At 41.2% G+C, this 18,550-nt stretch overlaps 1 long non-coding RNA gene across 2 annotated transcripts in view; it reads left to right on the forward strand.

Annotated features, from left to right (window-relative positions):
* Positions 1–18,550, forward strand: part of LOC122465982 — a 366,320-nt gene that overhangs the window by 115,187 nt on the left and 232,583 nt on the right. For both annotated transcript variants that reach the window (XR_006291147.1, XR_006291146.1), the window contains exon 3: positions 14,977–15,091. This is a non-coding gene — a long non-coding RNA (uncharacterized LOC122465982). The remainder of the gene's footprint in view (positions 1–14,976; positions 15,092–18,550) is intronic.

An 18,550-nucleotide genomic window follows, 5' to 3' on the forward strand; every position in this document is an offset into this window, starting at 1 on the left:
AGTCACAGTATATGTAGTAGCTGCCCCCGGCCTGGCCGGGTGGAGCCGTAATCGCCTCCAGGCCATGGCTATGGTCAATGACCGCCCTCTGTACGGCTCCACCCCATACGCTAGATTCAAGGGGGAGGTCATCGAGTGGCCCCGTGTGTTGCGAGTGCAGCGCCTGCACCCACAAGCCCATCTCCCCATTTGGGCCACCCCGGGAAGCACTGGTCTCCATCTGCGGGTCCCTCAAGAGGGCCTCACTCTACAGCCCAATAGCCGGAACCTCGTAAATACTGGCTTAGCCATAGGGCTCCTGCAAGGCTATTACGGGCGCATTGCCCCACGCAGCAGTCTGGCCCTTAAGGGCATAGATGTTGCGGCGGGAGTAATTGACATTGACTATACCGGAGAGGTTAAAGTGCTGTTGTTTCACAATGGCCCGCAGGCAGTAGTAACCCTCCCGCAAGGTGAATGTATTGCGCAGTTGATTTGCGAGCGCATTGGGTTGCCTGATGTCCAGGAGGTCGATGCGCTTGCACCCACCACTCAAGCGGGAGGGTTCAGCTCGCCTGGATGTGCAGTTTGGGTCCACAACCCCACCAAACATAACCCGCTCAAAGGGGAAATTCTAGCTGGTGGTCCCCGGGACACTCACCTCGTACTGCTAAAAGGGGAAGACGTCCCAATTTATGTGCCCTCTAAGTGTCTTTCTTCCAGGCAATGATAACCGCCGCACTGCAGTTTGGGCAGGTCCGTGGAGTGTCCTGGTCTTGCCACCCGAAGGCTGACACCTACGATGGCCCTACGGTGTGTTCTCTATGGCATGATCCTTAAAATAATCTTCGCTGCAATAGGTGCCCAAGCCACATGGCACCACAACTCGGCTGTCCAGTGGATGCCATCGGTGGCACTAGCAAGTAACAAGTCGGACTGTTGGTACTGCGCACATGCCCCCCAGTTGGCAAGCGCTGGCATTCCATGGGCTGCATTGCAGTGGAATGAATCCTGGGCCCTTAATGACACCACTTTTCTCACTAAGTATAATGAAACTCCCCCTTACTGGCACCAAGGGACACCGGTAGTGATACTGGGGGACGTGTATTGGTGTGTTGAGCGGCCTTCGGCAATGGACGCCGCTCATCCCATTGGAAAACTTCCCCGTTCTTCATGCGCAGTGATAGCAGAATACCTGCCAGACACCGGGCAGTTTAATGTTACTGCTGGCCCACCGGAAATGCACAGTGAGTGGATGGCCGGAGAGGCGTGGGTCTCGAGTGACAATTGCTCCGGTTCCTTCGAAACCAATATGACATACCAATGGCACCACCCTCTGCCATCGGTGGTGGCGTTGGGGCGAGTGGGGACCTGTGGTTTTCTGTATTCCTACAATGCCAGTGCCCCCATATGGAGAACGCCCCTCAGCACAATTAGGTGCGGGCAAACCCCGCGTGCACATTACTGGTCTCAGTGTGACCAAAGCTCCAATAGTTGGTATCGCAATACTTCAGATAGCACATAGTTCCCCATGGCAGGATTGCTGGGGCTGTACTGGCTATGTGGCCGTTGGGCATATAAAACCCTACCCAACCAATGGTGTAGATGGTGCACATTGGGACGGCTCCTCCCCTATACGTATGGAATGCAAACCATGCATGCTCATGCAGTGCATAATTACATATTGGTGGCGCATCCATGACAGAGCCCAAATCCCATTGTGCAGAGACTCACGGGCTTCCATCAGTTCGTCCGCGCTTTCCTCCCCTAGCTAGGAGTGGCCGAACTGGAGCAGGCTATTGTAAATATTTCAGTCACATTAGAGATTATAGAGAATAATACCATAGATGCAATCCAAGCCTTGCAATTAGAAGTAGCTTCTTTGTTGCAGGTTGTATTACAGAATCGTATGGCGTTGGACTACTTATTAGCCGCTCAAGGTAGCATTTGTAACTTGAATAATGAAAGTTGTTATTTTTACTTAAATCGGGATAAGCCATCGAGACTGATGTTGATAGTATGATGGACCACTTGAAGGTGTTACATGACGTAGGCTCTGAGGCTTCTGTATGGGATGACCCTTGGTGGTGGCTAACCTCCTGGCTTCCGGATCTTGGCGCCAGGGGGAGACACATCGGGCTCCTACTATTGATTGGATTACTGGGTTTTGTATGTGTGTTTGCCATTCTTCAATGCTGCGTGAATTGCTCCTCCACCCTCCTGGCCCGACTGGCAACCCCCAAACCAGTGCGCATGCTTGAAGTGCGCTGGTGGCAGTAACTAATACGCCTCAGTCCACCAAGGGGTAGAGTGTAGGGGCAAGGTTCCGGAAGATTGGCGAGGAGCTAAGTGGTGGACAGAGAATGTGACTGGATGTAAGTGGAGGATGCAGGCAGTTTCAATGAACTTTGTCCGACAGACCCTGCCAAAAGAGATTGTAGCATAGCTCAGCATATTTTTGCCTGTAAACAAGTCAATTTATGTAATAAGCATAAATTGTACATATAAGAATGTAGCCAGCTGTTGATCCCATGTAACCCTGAGATAAGCGCGAAGAATATAGTGCTGCAGAGGACTCCCCCCCAGTGAAGTCCTGCCTGGTCAGCTGTCCCGAACAGCCAGAGTCCGATGCAGCCCCTCCGTGCATCCTAGGGGCTCCCCACATAGATTGGAAAGTAAGTTCTTCTTTCCTTCAATAATTTACTATTCTTAGGCCTGCGTGTCCTCCTTTCGCTGGTATCTCCCCCCCCCCCCCCAGCCCTTGCGGGCACAGATGGTGTCACTTGAATAAATATGTGGACAGAGTTGGCATCGGGCTTTGTTGCAAGAATAGGTTCCTCGGTCAGTGTTTTTGTTGTGTGGTGTGTGGTTGCTGGAGAGTATTTGCTTATTGAAACTACTGGGGCGGAATTTAGCCTTCTGAAACACTTTAAAAGTAAACTCAACTTCATTCTAACTTTCATTATAATTCTGGCAAATAAAGAGTATCCTGAATTTATTCAGTGACTCTTATGGTTCCAGGCATGATCATTTTACAAAAAATAGTGCTTTAAGGATTAACTGATATACTTAATGTTTGAAAAATGTTGAAGGCACACAGACCTCCGTTGACAGTGGAAATTGGAAACTACAGCACTGTAACCCCTCTTTGCGTTATTAACTAGCTTAAGATTTTATTAGAAATAAGCAGTACTCTATAAGTAAGGGCTGCTCTGCATTAATATATGATGGGCACGCATGAAAAAATTAGATTAATTTTTGGATAAACATCCAAAAGTTTGGCTGCTTAATTGATCCTTTTTCTGGGACTACTTTGACTCCTTCCAGGCTCTTTCTGTCTCTCACACACACAAAATCTTCCAGCGTCCTCAGCTCGCCATATCTTGATTTTGTTCCATCTGCAGCAGTGAGCTAGAGAGGTGGGGTGGCTGGGGAGCCCATCATTTTCCTTTAAGAGAGTCTCCCTGTGCCAGGGAAATGCTCTAGGAATTTTCAGCAGATTAGTCCCTCTGTGCGCTGCCTTAGTGATGCAAAGAGATGGTGACTCACTTGAGAATCTGGCCCATAGCATTCAAAAGGGGTTGTCAGGGGATCACACACTTTACATTTTGCTCTGTGCAGCCTATTTTGCCCTTAATTTTCTTTGTAACTTTCTGAAGAGTTACAATTTTCAAATTCTCCCAACTCAGCTGAACTCAAACCAATTTTCCTTGAACGTCAAGACCCTTCTTCTCTCTCAACAGGAGACCTCAAATATTCACTGATATTTTCCCACTCTAACCCTTTTGAAGACAAAGGTAACTTCTCTTCTGGCTTATTTCATTCTAAGGAGGAGAGAGTTATCTCACTTTCTGGCCCTCTGTAATTCAAACTATGCCTCCTGCTGTTGCTGCTTGGGGGGGGGGGGGAAACATAAGATGGTCTCTACAATCTTATCGCTTTGAGGTAATTGTTGGTCTCTATCCATTCCTCTTAAGAGCTAGTTTTACTGCAGCATCCCTGAAGTGACTTAGAGATTTAAAGGGATTTTTTTTCTATTTTCTGGCTTTTTTAAAGTGAATAGGTAAATGTTTCAAAGCATATCACATTCGTCATTTAAAGATGACCAAATAACTGAAGAATGCATCCAGATCAGAGAATAGGAAGCAGTAGCTATAAGGGTGCCCACTTGTGCCTGCTGCACAGCTGCGCTGCACTGAGGGCTCAATTCATCATATTCATGAAATCCATATCTGTCCTATCTAGGGAAATCAAAGGGGGTAAATTTAAATTGACACAGAGTGAAGGCAGATGGGAGTCCTTTACCTGGGTTACGTACACAAAGGATGTTATTTTCTCTGTTTAGATTCAGCCTGTTCTTCTCCCATTCAGTCACTAATGTGGTGAGCAGTAGTTGACATTCTGTCAGTTCACCATAACCTCACGTTCTAGCTGTGGAGCACAGTATGGTCTCAACTAAAAGTTTTTCTCAGCTTACCTCATTGAGAGATCCTGCACCACATTGATCAGTGAAGGAGAAACTATTTAACTGAAAAACTATAGTAAATGAGATAAAAATTAAGATGTAGAAGATAAATGTCTGATGTGGAAGTAGATATTTCCCCCTTTAATGGATGTTAGGATATAGATATTCAGGCCTGTCTGTAAAGGCCTATACTCTAAGAATTTAGGTGTATTCTTATCACTTGGCTAGTTAGAGGTATAAAAGAAAGAATAAAAATCACTGTCTGCCAGTGTAAGGTCCTTCTCTTATTGTGACAGTCTGAAGCCCTGTTCTCAGGCTAAGGCCTTTGGCTAAGCAACAGAGGCAGCCATAAGCTGGGAAGCGACCGGTCACCTCCTCACATTCCAAACTAGTCACATTGAAATAAGGTGCCATTGGGCTGTTAGGAATACAATCCTGTCCTGATAATGCCTGTCGCCTCCAGAGAAGGGAAGTGCCTAGAAGATGTAAAAGGAAACTTAGTTTGATAGCATCCTGTCTGGCAAGAACTCACTTATCAATAGCTGGGATGTGAAATCCTCATTTCTGTGTTTGTTCTATCACTGTAGTCCCCATTTCCCCATTGTTTGTCTGTATAATCTCTGTCTGGTTCTGTGATTGTTTCTGTCTGCTGTATAATTAATTTTGCTGGGTGTAAACTAATTAAGGTGGTGGGATATAATTGGTTACATAATCATGTTATAATATGTTAGGATTGGTTAGTTAAATTTCAGGAAAATGATTGGTTAAGGTATAGCTAAGCAGAATTCAAGTTTTACTATATAGTCTGCAGTCAATCAGGAAGTGAGTGGGTATGTGTGTGGGGGGGAAATGGGAACAGGGAATGGGGGTGGGGAAATTGGAATCATGTTTAGCTAAAGGGGGAAATGGGAACAGGGACACAGGTAAGCCTCTGTGGTCTCAGAGCTGGGAAGGGGGACACTAAAGAAGGAAACTGGAATCATGCTTGCTGGAAGTTCACCCCAATAAACATTGAATTGTTTGCACCTTTGGACTTCGGGTATTGTTGCTCTCTGTTCATGCGAGAAGGACCTGGGAAGTAAGTGGGTGAAGGAATAAGCCCCCTAACAATGGAGACCAGATATAGTACTTTTGTCTCAGATGGAGCATTGTCTATTATTGGGATTGGGATTCAGGTCTCCTAAATCTTATTTTTGGCTCTTCCACTTGGTCATTGTGAGAACCTGGGCAAGTCATGTTAACCTCTCAAAGCCTGAATTTTCCCATCTATAAAGTGGGCATGATATTTTCCTGACTCTCAGAGATGGAGTTGAATGTATGTGTGATGGAGGCTTTCGTCTTGGTTAGGTTGTTCCAAACTCTTACAAACTTAAAGGAGGGAAGAATTGCTTCAATGCACAGATCTCTGCCAACACCTTTATTAGCACTGCTGCATGTTGTGATGATGTGGTGCAAGGCCTGAAGGGGTAAATTAGGCCAATTAACTTTAGGCTGCATGTAAGGCACGCTAGGGCCTAATTGCTGATGAAATCCAGCGGAGGGAGGAGCTGGGCGGGAACTATAAAAAGAAGAAGTTGGTAGGCTGCAAGGAGGAAAAACTTGCAGTCATACTCCTAAACAGGAGGAAGAAAAGTAGGAAGCAGTCCAGGGAAGGAACAGTGAGGACTGAGAGAGCAGTCTGAGCAGACCTGCTGGGTTGAGGGTCCCTGGACTGGAACCCAGAGTAGAGGCCGGGCCTGGGTTCCCCTGCTGGAGTGACACTGTAGGGATAGCGCATTTGGGGATGGCTGGAAGTAGTCTGGAAGCAGACTTTAATGATACCCCGGGAGGGGGGAGAACTTTTATGTGACTTAGCTGGAGGGCTAAGCCATGAAGAAGAAAGTGCTGCAGCTCCTGGCACATGAGAGGCCATGGAATAAGTGAGGAAATGGCAGGCTGAGTAACCACAGGAAGAGGGGGTCAGATCAGGTGGCTGAGCTAATTCCCCAGATGAGCCACAAGGAGGGGCCACCAAGTGGTGAATAGAGCAGACCTGGTCACACATTGCAGGGCACAGGGATTCTGTACAAGAGCAGTCAGTAGGAGTATGACATAAATTTTAAATGACCGAAAGAAACTCTACTTCTGACTGCCCCTCCTTTCTCAGCTCGTTAGCATTGCAGGCTACTTCCTGGGCCTATCCACAGCCCTGAGCTCTGATTTTGCTGCTATTGCTACAGCAATAGCTGCATGTCCCCTATCCACCAGCCTGCTCAGTTCCTTCTCAAATGGCATTTATTTCCTCCAATCAGATTTGTACTTGACTTTGTACATGTACTTTCCTAAGCCAAAATATTCCTTGGGTAGCTAAAGAAAATGGGAAAGAGATCTTAGTCACTGTGGAGAGTTCTCTCAAAACATCCACTCAATGTGCAGCGGCAGTCAAAAAAGCGAACAGAATGTTGGGCATCATTAGGAAAGAGATAGATAATAAGACAGAAAATATCATATTGCCTCAATATAAATCCATGGTACACCCTCATTTTGAATACTGTGTGCAGATGTGGTTGCCCCATCTCAACAAAGATATATTGGAATTGGAAAAGGTTCAGAAAAGGGCAACCAAAATGATTAGGGGTATGGAACAGCTTCCATATGAAGAGAGATTAATAAGACTGGGACTTTTCAGCTTGGAAAAGAGACGACTAAGGGGGGATATGATAGAGGTCTATAAAATCATGCTTGGTATGGAGAAAGTAAATAAGGAAGTGTTATATATTCCTCCTGATAACACACGAACTAGGGGTCACCAAAAGAAATTAATAGGAAGCAGATTTAAAACAAAGAAAAGGAAGTATTTCTTCACACAATTCATAGTCAACCTGTGGAACTCTTTGCCAGAAGATATTGTGAAGGCCAAGACAATAACAGGGTTCAAAAAAGAACTAGATAAATTCATGGAAGGTAGGTCCATCAATGGCTATTTGCCAGGATGTCAGGGATGGTGTCCCTAGCCTCTGTTTGCCAGAAGCTGGGAATGGGTGACAGGGAATGGATCATTTGATAATTACCTGTCCTGTTCATTCCCTCTGGGTCACCTGGCATTGGCCATTGTCGGAAGACAGGATACTGGCCAAGATGGACCTTTGGTCTGACCCAATATGGCCGTTCTTATGATCTTGTGAAAATAAAATCCACAAATTAGGCGGAAGAGAGCGGCTAGATCAAGCCTCATTGGGGGGCTGCAGGGGCGGGACTTTCTTAAAGCTAGGAGTGATCTTAGTGGTAAAATAATTTACAAGGCGCTCTCTCTGCTCCCTTCTTTACAAAAAGCTTTCTGTTCTCACTTCACATCTTTCCATCGCCTCTGTAAAAACAAAAACCAAACAAGAAAAAAAATAATTTAAATGTAAAAAGAAAAGAAGTACTTGTGGCACCTTAGAGACTAACAAATTTATTTGAGCATAAGCTTTCGTGAGCTACAGCTGACTTCATCGGATGCGTTCAGTGGAAAATACAGTGGGGAGATTTATATACATAGAGACGTGAAACAATGGGTGTTACCATACTTTTCCACTGAATGCATCTGATGAAGTGAGCTGTAGCTCACGAAAGCTTATGCTCAAATAAATTGGTTAGTCTCGAAGGTGCCACAAGTATTTCTTTTCTTTTTGCGGATACAGACTAACACGGCTGCTACTCTGAAACCATTTAAATGTAGTGTTTTATCTATGTTTGCTATTTATAAACTATCTCGTCATACTCACAAATACAAAATATAGAGTCTCCAAGGTAGAAAAAGCACTTAACTGTACCAATTTGGGGTTTGTAAAACTGGAATAAGTCTCCAAAGTATGAAATGTTCAATTATTTGAAGTGGCTGAGTTTGTTTTGTGAACATTTCACTCAAACACAGCATTGACCAGTGCCTATCTTGCTGATCTTCAAGCCACACACACACACCAGCTACACAAAGAGATTACAGTACAGCGATTTTGCTCTGAATCTGTTGACTTTTGACTCAACTCACTCATTATCACCAATCTACCAAAGAGATTACTGAAAAAGTAAGGGCCAAATTCACATGGAATGAGTGCAGAATCTGTGGTGCAGTTTCTGCACAGTGCATAAAAATACGTTCTATAGGATGGAAGTCAGAATTTTTGCCCAAATGTCAAGAGCTTTTGTAGGAGAACTCAGGGGTTTATACTCTATGCTTTAAGGACTGGTTCCAGCCCTCATTGAAATCAATGGGAGTCTTTCCATTTCCATTCAGTGCCAGTTGTGTCAGATCTAAAGTGTCCAGTGAAAATTTGCAGCAGTTCTAACTTTGTGAGATCCCCAACATTAAAGCAATGGCATCTTCCCTCCTCCCCCGCTCCCCACTTTGTTTTGACACTCTGGTCTGTGAAAATGAAGTATTTTATAAAGTGTGTAAGTAGTTTGCAATCTGTGTAAATGTTTTGACACTTGTATACTGCATGTCTTCCTTTTATGTATATAAAATAATTGCTCTACCATCCATCATGTTATCAACCCGTGACAAACTGCATATATTTCAACAAAACTGTGCTATTTTTTATTTGTTTTCTCTCTGATATTCCAGCTACTTCCTTTGATTTGAAATTTTACAGACTTCAAAAGTCCATTGTAGAGGCAGGGAGAGGTTACTTTGTTCTTGGTTTATCTTCCTAAAAGAGATTGGAAATAAAAGGAAGAGAGCAAAAAATGTGTGATTAAAAATTCCATAAAAAATTAAAGCTTTCTTTTAAATAAAACAGATGTTGCTGTTTTCTTTTCTTGTACCTAAAATTGATTACCCCTCATAATTAACCAATATACTTCTCATTTTTTGAAATATAACAGCAGTAGTAATTGATTCATCATTAACTATCGAGTTTATTGGACTTTTAGTCAATTAATTTAAACAATGGAACTTCAAAAAGGTCTCAGAATTTCAGTCTACTTCAGTTCATTTTTATAACATTAAGAAATATCAAACATTTGAAAAACCAGCAGTATTACCCTTAAAAAGTTGCCCGTTTTGCCCCACTGAAGTAAAGGGGCAAAAATCCACCTATGTGGATCAGAAAGCAGGATTTGGGCCTCATCTATCAAAAAGGAAGAATCCGGCTTAGTATCTTTAAATATAAATCAACATATACATCTAAGGTTGGTCCTGAACCAAAAAAACTACCCAGGTAAAATCCTTACATCATTGAAGTCAATAGGCATTTTGCCATTGATGTCAGTGAGGCCAGGATTTCACTCCAGACTTTAAATCCCAAACTTTCAGAGATTAAAAATCTAGAATCAGCCCCATTGCTAATATAAATACATGAAGGACTGGAGCATCAGTTTTTTTGACTAGTTACACACAATAATATTATAACTAACATTTTTTCATTTGGGTATAATTCCAAACAGACAAGCTAAAAGGAAACTTGTATCCACTGTAATTCATACAGTCTCTACCTGTCCCTAAAATGATTAAAAAAATTCACTTAATCTTTTTTTTACAAATCTATTTTGTTGTATAATGTTATCTGTTATTGCACAGCCCCTATGGTGTGATAGGAACTTTTTTGCAAACAAAAATAAACACCTCAGGGAAGCATACAAAGACTCTTCTTAGATCAAACAATGTTTTATAGAATTTACTTTTAAAAATAAAATAAGAACACACAGATGAAACGGAGTATCACAAGCCACTTGAGGAAGGTAATATCCCAGAACTATTTGATCTCATTCTAGAAATGCATAATCCAGAACCATGCAATGTCTAGTTTAACTAAATACATTAGTTTTTCCTAACTGGCGTATCAAGACGGTAAAAGGGCAAGTACATTAACGCCATTTTGCCCCATACCTGCTTATGAACTGTAGATTTCCAAATTTTGAAAATATCTGGCAAAGACCAAACCAAAATTTCCCGTTGGAATCTGTGAGACAAAAATTGGTACAAAAATAAGAAACAGTGGAATGGAACCCTATCAAAATTCATGTCTAATCTCAGCAAAGATGCCAGACTCTCTACATAAACACAAATCACTGCCTCGGGGCAACCAGAGCCACTGTATTAAGTGGAAACAGTATTGAAACAAGAATTATTATGAAGGTTTAGGTCATAAAAATGAATCCAATGTAAGAAGCTACATTGACAGAAGAAATTCACAACAGAGATAATATTTCAGTAACATCTTAGCAGCAGCACTGCAAATGAAACATGAAACAAACCAAGAAATCTTCATTCCTGCTCATCGCATCTTTTCTGACAACTAACTACCAATAAAGTTTAATCTTAATAACAAATACTAAAATAATATGGATGATAAAACCCTTCCAGAAACTTTTTTACCAGCAATGAAAATATTCAAAATATTTTCCAGCCACCTGCTAACTTCTGGCTGCAGGCATTAACCATAATTATTTTTCATAACTTTCTTTTTGTGGTACAACCTGGGGTTTTATCATAATGAGCTGCTTAAGTATGAATGGTTAAGTATTAAAATTACATCCTTCAAATAAAATGTTAAGATTACAGTACATGTAATACCTGTAAATATTATTGTAATGTATAATGTACATTTTATTGCTTTTATTTTTTCAGTCATGATTGTGGCATTCAAGTATCGTTGACTTTAGCAGCTTAGCAATTATCTCAGCTTGGCTTTGATGTTTAACCTCAAGGTCCTTTATTGTTCTGCATACTTGAATGCCTTGAACATTAATTACCACTAGGAATGGGCAAATCAATCTGGGTAACTTTAATGCCAACTGTTGAACTGAAGGAAACACTAACTTGTTTAAATTGTCTTCCTTTTCCTCCCTTTCAGAAAACTCCACGTTTCTACTCCTTCCTGTATCTCAGCCCTCATTTCTTCATAAACCACTTACACTTCTAGTCTGAGCTTTTCTCTTTAAGCTCCCCATCTCCTTCTTCCATTCCTTCCTTCATGCCTTCTTGTATGCTGCCCTTTAGTGTTCAGACAGTCCCCGAGTTAATTTTTTTTACTCTCTCCCTCTTCCACTTCTGATCACTTTTCCAAACTCTTGTATTCCAGTAATGAAAACTGGTACATGCCACTTTGATCAATGTACTGGCCACTGTTTGCATTTTGACAATAAGTTTGTTTGTCAGGGCAAGAACTTTCTGTTTTTGCTTGGCACGTTGTATATCTGTACTGTCAGTGACACCAACTCTCACTCTTTTATCATTAGTCTTGTGATATATTTGGTGTTTTACCTTCAGGCCCCAGCTTCGTGTGATTTGATGAAAATCTCAGCTTTCATTTTTTTTTTTACATAAATTTCTACCTCTCAGGGTTGTGTAAAAAAGGTTGAAAATGTGAACCCTAAAAGCTCAAAACCCAGAAAGGAAATAAAACATACATATCGAATTTGGTTTAAAAATCATGAAATTTAAAAATTAACTCATAATTCTTGGGACCTGGCTCATGATTTTTGAAGACTTGGGGTTTGTAATACAGTGTACTATAAAACAATGGGTATGACACCTTGTCTAACAATAGCAATTGTGACAAGCTTCAGAGTGGTAGCCGTGTTAGTCTGTATCAGCAAAAACAGCGAGGTGTCCTTGTGGCACCTTAGAGACTAACAAATTTATTTGGGCATAAGCTTCCTTGGGCTAAAACCCACTTCATAAACAAAATTGTGAACCTGTAACAGAGTTACTGTGCTGGCTCAGTGAGTGTGTCCTTTCCCAACCAGCCCCTAAAGGTGTGGCTCCTCCCACAGGGGAAGAACACTGGTGTCAGGAAGTAAGGCAGAGAGTAAGTTCAGGGAAGTGTCTCTTCTTCCTGTCTCTAGGTGAGTGTGAAACTGTATGTAACCCACCAGTTCCTCCCTGGGTTACTCAGGAGCAGGCAGCACTTACCTGAGTGCCCAGGTACCTGATGATGTCGAAATTAAAGGAGATCCTGAGTATCCCAATGGTAATGCTGGGTAGGTGGGAATCCTCTATCCACCCCTTTGCTGCAGTCCTTTTACTTATAAAGAAAATTAATTTTGGCGGTGCCTCCACCAGGCTGAGCCCACTGACATGCCTTGGGAGTCTCCAGGAATAAACCTGAGCTAATCTATGCAATGTGTCTAACTCAAAGGAGCAATTATAAACAATATACACCCAATATGCACTTAGATTAGAGTTAACACACCTTTACTTAATTTAAGAAAACATGATATAACAGATTGAGATTAGTGTATCACAACCCATTTAAATCAGCAGGTGGCACTTCAGTAAAACAATAAATGCAATTTACAGTAGTGAGTGAAACGTAACCAACTTACATTTACATTGCCACCATTACCCCACCCCTGTGCAATCCTCTGAATGTCAGAGTTCTAAACGCTTGCATGGGTGCACTTGAAGATGTTGAAGCTGGGGACAGTTGGCACAGTAAAACAGTCCAGGCAAGGTGACACAGGGTAGAGCAATTGGGGTCATTCCAAGCTGCACAACTCCTCTGAAGATGGGAGTTGTTTTAATATAGGTCAGTAACGCTAGGTCCTAATTAGACAAGAAGACCACTTTATCAGATGCGGGCAAGCCCTTATAGTTTCTTTGCTCTCCCCCTTCCCTTGCAAGCACTTCCCCAACCAATAAAGGTGATGGCCACTTTCACTGCCTTCACTGCAGGCCAACCTTGGTCAGTTCTGGGCACAGCAGCAGTCTCTGCCCTGGCTCTAATGAAGCTGCCACCAGCCTTGGAGGCTTCCTGCTAAGCCCCAGAAGACTCTCAGCTGAAGCTTCTGGCTTTATATTAGTAGGTTAAAGCTGTTCCTGGCTTGGACAGAGCTCCTCAGTGCAATGTCCACTCCCCTACCAAGATCTCAGCTCCTCTCACACAAGATGGAGACCATCCCATGCTCTCCTTACATCCCTTGGAAGTGGAAGTCTCTCTCTCTCTCTTTTCTCCAAGGCAGCATGAGAATCACAATCTCCAAGGCTGGACTGCAGCATTCATGATCTTCCCATCTGGAACATTCCCAGTTAAGTTCAGAGGCCCCTCTAGAAGAGGGTGTCTCCATGTAATAGTAGCATCAATAGGAGAGGAGAATGAGCTTCCCCTGTACTAACTAGTAGGACCAAAGATATGGTTCTTTAGCTCAATGGTTCTCAACCAGGGGTATGTGTACCCTGAGGGTACATGAATTCATCTAGTTATTTGACTAGTTTTACAACAGACTATATAAAAAGCACTAGCAAACTCCTGGAAAGGGTTCCAGTAATCTGGAAAGGTTGAGAGCCACTACTTTTGCTTACTGAACTTGCGCCTTCCTTTACTGATCATGAGTTCTAGGAATTGTACCTGTTTGTACTAGCCTACCAAGAAGTCCTGTTAGGCTCCTCTGCCCTTCCTAGTTTTAGTTAAAAAGATCATTTGTGAAGTATTTCCAGATATACCAATTTGGGAAAGATTGGAAATCTCACGAGATCTGATTCTCATGAGATTTCAAGCCCACTTTTCATGGATGCTTATTTTAACAAAACGTCTAAATCTTTTTGAGGTTTTGCCCACCACTATTTTCCTCATACCGGGGTAGTGGGTCCTCCAAGCTTTGATTGTGTATCATATTTTCATTTGGATTTGTAAATTTCCACGGTGATCCTTTTCTAGTTGGGGTTTTGTGGCTTGTTTTGTTTTCCCTAAAAAACCCTTTGAATCCCCACCAGGATGTTCATTATTTGTCAGTTTAGACAATTACAGGATAAAGTAGTATGATAAATCCCTCAGAAAATGATGCATTTTTTCAACTATATTTGTTTAAATAAGTATGGGTGAAAAGTTAAATCCCCCTGCCACAGGAATCGTATGTAGGTTTCTAATTATATTCAGGACATTTGTTTTGTGGCTAGGTTATTTTAGAGTGGGCCTCCGTCCCAACATTAAACTCTATTTGCTATAGATTTCTTCATATACATTTTTTTTCTTTCCTAGTGGTCCGGGTACAAGTAGAAAGAGATAAGAGCTGGGAGTGTTTGTTTTATTGTAAACCTTATTCAGCCTGATATTTAATTATGTTTCCATGTGGATTTGTAATGTGGATTAATAGTTTTATTGTACTCCTGTGATTAGTTTCTGTTTGTTCTAATTTGTTTTTTGGCTCTCTCTTGACCTTGAGGTGAAAAAACACAGAAGATGTATTCCCTCAATTTAATGCCACTCTGAGGTGTTTCTCCTGCATCATCAGATCAATGAAAAGTAAATAGCCTACACTTCTTGTTTCACAGTGCAGTATTGATCTTTCTTCAGCTTTTGCTTCCCTTTTTTCCCTGCGTCTTGTGTCTTTCAACCCCTGGGACCGAAGTGATTGCCATAGATTGGACAAGCTAACAAGCGCACGATAAGGAAGTAGTGTTTTGTGGTATACTCACATACACATGCTGGGTATATAAAGCCTGGACCTCTCTGCATTGAAAGAGAGGTGCCATTTTGTGTATGGCACAAGTCACTATTAAAAAGAACCACAGAGAAGGCGCTAGAGCAGCAGAGGATTTTAATCTTCACACTGATCTTTTATTCCTACAGCTGGTGCCAAGCTGGGTGAGGACATCGCTCCTCTGAAAAGTAAGACAAGTAGCCTGCGAGGAATGCCATAAGCTTTTTTGCTTGGGCAAATGTATGGTACAGTGGCAGCCTCTGGGTAAGTCTGAACTTAATCCTATAGTGACCATATTATTTTTGTCAAGCCCTATTTGAATTTTGAGCAGCAGAGACCTTCAGAGACAGTTTGAGAATTGCAATAGAAATCATTACTTTCTGGCAGAAAATATGACCTTCAGTGTCCTATAATATATTTTAGAGACATGCTTTGCAGTTAATACAGAAAACAGCTCAGGAAACTAATTCATGCTGTAAATTAAGTATTGAATTCATCTAATTTATTTGGGGTGTTTTATGTTTTTAAAGTTTGCTTTTTTTTTCAGAGGAGGATATGAAATAGTTTTCCTTAAAATTTATTATAATGGCAACACCTTACTTTGTAAAGCGTAGAAATACTCTATATAGTGTCTACCTGTCCTCAAGTGTTACTTAAGTTAAGAAATCACATCCTTTTTACATTTCCTTTCTGGGCCCTTCACTGTCCAAAGTGTTCCCCGGGACCGAAAAATGGATAGATGAATAATTGATATTCTATTGCATGCTATGCAGTCTATTGTTGCTTTTGAATAGGTAGATATTTGTGCTGTGCAGTTCAGAAGTTTTCTGACATTGCTTTAGATGTATGGGAATACTGATTTTCTCTGTCTCCGGGTGCCTATTAGTCCCTGGTAACATTGGAGCACAGCAAACTAATATAAATATAAATAAGTAATTTATTCTTTATTTTTTGTCATCCTTCAAATACTTAGCCTGAGCATTTGTGGCCAGGTTATCATACTGGCTCCAAAATAGCAACCAGATATGAGCTCATACAAGACATAAAAGGTGTTATACAGACTATAAAGAAAAGTTACAATTTTCCTTTATATCTAATCAGTGATATTGTATATTTAGTATTTAAAAAGAATGAACACATGATCATGGAGAGCATACTGTTATACCTTACAATAATTAACAAAACATTAAACCCTCTACTATGCAAGTCCAACAGCAAATAAGTTCTTGTATTCTATTATTACTACTAACACTACAATGATATATGAGTTTCATATGTCCTAAGGACACAACTGCAATGCGGTTTATTGGCAGTATTTTCAACAGTACACTTTTATAATATGAACCTTTGTTGTTTAACATGATTTTTTGGAAGAAAAAGAAAAAAGCCAGTGCACACTTCACAAATTATGTGCAATGTTGGAGATATTCTATCTTTTTCTAGTTTTATGACATTTTACACTTCTTGGAGCTAGATCATTGTTCTAACCCAAGCTATTATGTAATCCTTAGGGTAACCCCGCTGCTGATTTGAACGCTATTAATTTTCTATTATAGTGTGCTAAAGATGTTCTACAGTGTGGCGCTCACCTGCATTATTGAGTCAATGACCAATTGCAGAGTTACTCTGTGGTGGTTGGAGCTTAACTCAACCCTTTGGGATCTCATTTATTATTTGCAGATATTGATTTTGGAAAAAGGAAAAGCTAAGATGTGTGAATCTAATACCAACTTAGACCTAGCCTACAGCTGTTAACTCCTAATAGTCTGCTTCCTGTTGGGGTGTGTTGTTTGAAGCTTGAATTCTTTACATTTTTATGTACAATGAACTATTTGCTGCTACTCCATAAAGATTTGAAAGCAGCCATATAATCTTAGTCATATAGCACCAAAGTTATATTGTTTCCTTTCAATATTTAAATTGTTTAAAATTAATGGTAATTCTGATTCCTTATCAATACACTATTTAATGAGACTAATTTAATGAAGACAAACCCAGTGCTGTGGCTTGCATATTTCTTGTACTAGTTATACATTATAAAAACCATGTGGGAAAATGTTACACACTAAATAGAATACCTTGTCCCCAAACCACCCGTAGGGCCCCACATGCAGGACTGTGATCCACACTTGTGTATCTATTTGCAGGATCCGATCTTACCTGTGTAAGAAACTGACCAGCTTAGGGCCTGATCCAAACCCACTGAATTCAGTTGAAAGATTCTCACTTACTTTAGTGAGCTTTGGATCAGGCACTGAGTGTGGCTATGAGCTTCCATATCTCAGTCATTAGTTATTTAATACCATTATGGCAAGTTCTTTCTTCATCTCTTTCTCCAGTGCTTTACCTGATTTTAAAATGTCCATTTTCAACAAAGATGAAACTTTTGAGGGAATTGTGAATGTAACTGTTCCTTATCATTCTTAAAATTAAATTTGTTTAATATAGACTGCATTTCAAAAAGTTTGTCAATGGCACTTCTTCTGAGCCAATAATCGTGTACAGTGCAATCACAGATTCTATTGACTTTACCACCTAGGCACCCACCGTATACAGGGTTACTCCTGGAAAAAGTCTTGCAACATTAGACCCTATATTTTTTTCCAGACTGGCACACTCTGAACATAGCATTCTTATAAGAAAAATAAGTACGTAACCATTCTGGAAAAAAGTGGTGAAGCTGGAGGACAATGTTATGTACATTACTGTAATTCTTTAGTAAAAGGGAGACGTGTGAAATGAAGAGAACCTAATACTGAGAGCTCCTGGGGTCAGGGATTGCATTCTTCTTGTGTGTTTATACAGTGCCTAGGCAATGGTGCCCCAATTGTGAATGGGGCCTCTGTGTACTACTGTAATATAAATATTAACAATAATAACGTAAGGATTCAATTTAAGAAAGTACCATACAGGATATCTAGGAGACTGTAGCCTGTAAAGGCACCATTGTAACATTGGGCAAAATGGTAGGAACATATATTTGGTGCATTAACTAATAATATTATAGCAAAATTTATCCGTCTGGTTAAAAGCTTGAGGACTCAGTCTTTCTGTAGGGCCCTAAATGAGTGCTGTAGGGAATAGAAGACTGCAGGATTTCAATGCAGTTCCTGCATACCTGCTGCCCCAGACCAAAGGCTGTCACTGCATCCACTGTTGCTCTGAACACTAAGGCAGGATGTGAGAGCTACTTTGGTCCATGAAGTTGCAGATTTCATAGCCCCTACTCACCTGTTATGATCTGACGACCGCTTCTATTTTGTGCCAGGACTGCTGAGGTACCCTGCACTGTCATCCCCACTGTGGGCCCTAGATAATGGGCTCTGTACACCAGGTGTGCTTCATTTTAAAGGGAATCCTGTCTATGAAATCTGAAGCAATCACCCAGCTGTAATTCACCAGAGGAGCCACAGGTGTAATTTAATGGCTGTTAGAAAAATGTCTGACACAGCATTGCAAAAAAGACCAATCTACAAAGTGAATAAATCTGTTAGAGCTGCAGTGAACTATCTGTGTGGATTAGAACTTGATTGAATATCAAAGGTAGGGAATTTCAGTGGGTGTTACCATTTTAACTTCAAGGAAAGCGTCTAGTAGAGTGCTACAAACTTTGAAGCTTACACTTCGCGAATATATTCAACTTTATGTTCATATCACTATATTCTTATCTTCTCCCTCCTCCCCTCCCTGTTTTCTACACCTACCTGTTTGCATCTTGTCCAT

Source organism: Chelonia mydas, chromosome 5 (genome assembly GCF_015237465.2).
Source record: "Chelonia mydas isolate rCheMyd1 chromosome 5, rCheMyd1.pri.v2, whole genome shotgun sequence".
In the NCBI taxonomy this organism is placed as follows: Eukaryota; Metazoa; Chordata; order Testudines; family Cheloniidae; genus Chelonia; species Chelonia mydas.